At 43.3% G+C, this 4,935-nt stretch overlaps 1 long non-coding RNA gene across 1 annotated transcript; it reads right to left on the minus strand.

The window, feature by feature from the left end:
- Positions 1 to 3,809: 3,809 nt before the first annotated feature.
- LOC116803575 lies at positions 3,810 to 4,935 on the minus strand. The gene is made up of 2 exons (XR_004363666.1): positions 4,060 to 4,935; positions 3,810 to 4,005 (listed from the first exon to the last, which is right to left on the minus strand). It is a non-coding gene; the product is annotated as an uncharacterized LOC116803575 (long non-coding RNA).

Here is a 4,935-nt window from a genome sequence, read left to right on the forward strand (position 1 = left end):
TATTACTGGGAAATATATATTTATAATATAATACTTATCTAATTGCAAACTTGATGACTCCAAAATCGTGGCTTTCCAGCTGCAATAACACAATGACAAGGGCCTCCAATTTAGCCCATACAAAACGTACCTGAAAAGCAAATAAATCAACGCAATTATAAAAGCAATCAAATACTCACCCCAGACTAGCTTCCTCTTTAAGTACCTGAAAAACAATAATAAACGCAACTATATAAACAAATATACACCAATATAATACTTACCTTAAATTAAATTCCACTCAATGTACCTGAAACAACAAAAATTAATGCAATCATAATTAACAAATAGCATATATAATACTTACCAAATTCTATTTTTACATCCATTTCCATGGCAATCTCGTTGCGGCGGCTCTCTGCAACAAATCTCGAACTGGCGGCCTCAAGCAACCAATCCTGAAGCTATGGCCACAAGACGCGACGCACCTGGCTTCCTTCGCTCAATAAAAACGCAATGACGGCTGCGCTGGACAACTATTCGCAACTCTTCCCGACGACCGGCAATATGCATCTACAATACAAACAAACTCATTAAACAATTGCATAAAGCTGCCATTGACGATATAATCGGATCTTCACCAAACGACGGCTGCGTGGGATGACGCAGCTGAGAACAAATCACCTGCAACTTGTTGCAAGTTGCCCACTTCCAGCGGCCGCAACAGACCACCGCCAAAATGCAACAAAACTTACCTGTGATGACTCCTGAGGCTCTCTGCGACGCGGTGCTCCTGTCCTTCTGATGGGGGTACCTGAAAAGAAATAAACAAAACAATGTTAGTCTAAAATTTTAATGTTTATTGCAAAATAATTTCATTTTAAAAATGTAAACAAACATGCAAGCTGATAATGTTACCAATCATATCAATGTCTGAAATCCTTGCCTACAAAATACTAACTTAAAATTAATACTAACTATGTCCAAGCCCCAAACTCACCCCATGCTATGTTAAACTCAAAAATTCAAATTATTGTACCTACATATTGCATTTATTGTAATCAAAGGCAAAATAAAGTTGTGGATGCGGAACAGAATTCATTCTGTCTCCGTACCTCCACCTACAAAGTAAAAGGCCACAAGACGCGACGCACCTGGCTTCCTTCGCTCAATAAAAACGCAATGACGGCTGCGCTGGACAACTATTCGCAACTCTTCCCGACGACCGGCAATATGCATCTACAATACAAACAAACTCATTAAACAATTGCATAAAGCTGCCATTGACGATATAATCGGATCTTCACCAAACGACGGCTGCGTGGGATGACGCAGCTGAGAACAAATCACCTGCAACTTGTTGCAAGTTGCCCACTTCCAGCGGCCGCAACAGACCACCGCCAAAATGCAACAAAACTTACCTGTGATGACTCCTGAGGCTCTCTGCGACGCGGTGCTCCTGTCCTTCTGATGGGGGTACCTGAAAAGAAATAAACAAAACAATGTTAGTCTAAAATTTTAATGTTTATTGCAAAATAATTTCATTTTAAAAATGTAAACAAACATGCAAGCTGATAATGTTACCAATCATATCAATGTCTGAAATCCTTGCCTACAAAATACTAACTTAAAATTAATACTAACTATGTCCAAGCCCCAAACTCACCCCATGCTATGTTAAACTCAAAAATTCAAATTATTGTACCTACATATTGCATTTATTGTAATCAAAGGCAAAATAAAGTTGTGGATGCGGAACAGAATTCATTCTGTCTCCGTACCTCCACCTACAAAGTAAAAAAATCTCAAAAAAGCCAATGATATTGACAGTGGGGAAATCGATTCCCCACTTATACAAATTAACGAAAGCAAGCAGGAGGAAAGACCTAGTACAACCGTCAAAGCTTTTTGGTCTATTTTTAACCCTAAGCCGGACATTTCTAAACTCAGCCTAAGCAAGAAACCCACCACTCGCCCTGTAAATACTGGGAAAAGAAGCATTTCCCCGCATCATAGGAGTGCTTCTTTACGCCCTGATGCTCAGGGTGATTTAAAATCAAATCCCAACAATAAATCCATGCCCACTATGGGGAATTTAACAAAAGCCCGCACCCTTAGTCGGCCTGCTGCCAAGCGGGACCTATTCAACTCGCCGTCCAAGAGCCCAGACGAGCAGCCCATGAGTTTCTCAGAAGTGGTTGCCGGAATAGGTCCAATCTTTGTGGCACCTTCAGTTCCGGCTCCAACTACGAAAACCCAGGCCAAGAGGACCAATGACGATCTGGACTGCTCCAGTTTTAAGACGCCAAATAAACGATTATGCGTGACCACCAATCTCAAGTCTCCCAGCATTTTCCCACCCCTCACCACACCCGTTTTCCAAAGCAAGGCAGCCAAATCTGTATATGAGGAATCCAAAACTAGGAAACTACACTCACACCAGCCTTCACTCTGCAGCACCAATGCTCCTGCACGCAGCGTAACGACGGCTCCCCTACAAAATACAGATGCTGAGCTGCCACCTTGGAAACTTGTGCCACTAAGCTGCAGAGCACCACCCATACTCGTTGACGACGTCAAAGAAATTGTCCCGCTTCTGGAAAAACTAAACTATACAGCAGGAGTCTCCAGCTACACTACCAGGGCAACTGAAGGGAACGGGGTCAGGATTCAGGCCAAGGACATGACCGCCTACCACAAAATCAAAGATGTCCTTACAGCAAACGGCTTTCCCCTATTCACCAACCAGCCAAAGTTCGAGAGGGGCTTCCGAGTAGTAATCAGACATCTCCACCACTCCACTCCATGTTCGTGGATTGTTGATGAGTTGCTGAAGCTCGGATTCTCAGCGCGCTTCGTCAGAAATATGACGAATCCGGCTACAGGTGGTCCCATGCGAATGTTTGAAGTAGAGATCGTCATGGCCAAGGACGGCAGTCATGACAAAATCATCTCACTCAAACAAATCGGCGGGCAAAAGGTGGATATCGAAAGAAAAAACAGGACACGGGAGCCGGTCCAATGCCACAGATGCCAGGGCTACAGGCACGCCAAAAACTCATGCATGAGACCACCAAGATGCATGAAATGCGCCGGCGATCACCTGTCAACCGTTTGCACCAAGCCAAGAACCACCCCTGCTACCTGCGTCAACTGTTCTGGAGAGCACATTAGTGCATACAAGGGATGCCCCGTTTACAAGGCCGAAAAACAAAAGCTTGCGGCAAACAACATTGACACAAATAAAATACGAACAATTAAAGACGCAACCAATAACTTTTATAGACGTCAAGGCCCTCCCCACGCAACAACACCCCACGGCTGCCACACAGCTCAGCAATCCTGAGCAAATCAATTGCTGAAGCACGCCAGGAGGCTGCCAGAAAGTCGGTGTTTAATCCTTTCCGACAAAATATGAACGACAGAAGGCCACGTTTTTCCTCCCATGACACTGCCATTCAGACGCGGCTGAATAAATGGCGACGAAACACTAACAAGATACCCAAAAAGGGTAGGACAACTTCAAAAAACAATGCAAAGCCAAGAATAGTACCCAAGACAAGCAACCCAGCGCAAAGACACCTAGAAAATTATCAGGACATGCTCCGAAAACAAAGGAGCGAAGAAAATGACCAGGAACCTGAAAAAGGTACTCCAAACCCCATACATTTTAGCAACGACAGCCCTCCTACCACCAGCAGGGCTGCTAGAGCCAGCTTCAAGTCAAGACTCATAGATGAAGCCATGCAATCGCCAAGGAACTCCAATCCTAACTCACAAAAAGGCTTCTCGGACGACCACACTTCAAACCTAGCAAAAAGAGTCGACAATTTAGAGAAGAAAATTGACAGTTTATTGGCCTTAATCATACAAGGAAGAGATTACAATCTTGACATGGAAACATCCATTTAAACCCACATCTCTTTATATCTATTCTAACGACATCTATATCCGATGAAAAGCGCACGTCAGTCTGCTCCCAAACTCATGCAAGGTCATCACCTTCCTCGACCCAGCCTAACTTTCCTGGAATATAAATTCAATTAGATAATCGCAATAAAACATAAACAATACTCTCACCTCAACGCATCCGGATGAACAAGCCTAAGACAACGCACTCTAGCTGATCCTGACGAAACGATGCGGGGAAAATCAACCAGGACATAATCGACGAATCGGTAGATCGATATGAAAAGGATTAGTGTGGCAGAAACATGATGAATAAGAGGCGACTCGCCGCAGCAATTTATGCACAACGTCACTTACCTGAATCTTCTTGCCACACAGTCCCTGGTAGTATCTCTTATCACCGATACAACCTACTTGCATGCTGCGCTGCAATAGACGGGCCGATCCCAGAACGACGAGCGCCTACATTAATTGACGCTAAAACCTGAAAACAAAACAATTAACCAATAAAAAATTAAACAAAACAATCAAATATTGCTCTTACCTCCTTGACCACAGCCTAATGGTGATCCAATGCAACCTACAAGAAGAGGCGGTCTCCACAATAGAAAAACAAAACCGGCAGCTATCGCGATTATAAACCCAAAAAATTGACAACTTTACGACGCCGTCTCCACCTCTTGATGCCACTGCACGTTTAAGGATCACTAGCGCGGAGCTGACACCACTTTTTAAAAAGTCTCAAAATCCGTCTCTAAAATGCATAATTTTCCGCAGTATGGTACGTTCAATTATTTTCCGATAACCTGTAAAGAAAGGAAAATCAATAAGAATATGATGCAAAATTAATAAAGGACTCACAGAAAAACGTAAAACTTGCGAGGTAAACAAGCAGATACAGATATGCGATTCCATCATCCTGACGCCACGCACGTAAATCCTTCAACGCAACCGACAACAAGAGACAGGCACCGCAAAAGCAAAATAAAATCGCCAATTTTCGCGATTATAAACACAAAAAGTTGACAATTTTATGATGCCGTCTCC

The sequence above is a fragment of the Drosophila sechellia genome, chromosome 2L (assembly GCF_004382195.2).
Source record: "Drosophila sechellia strain sech25 chromosome 2L, ASM438219v1, whole genome shotgun sequence".
In the NCBI taxonomy this organism is placed as follows: domain Eukaryota; kingdom Metazoa; phylum Arthropoda; class Insecta; order Diptera; family Drosophilidae; genus Drosophila; species Drosophila sechellia.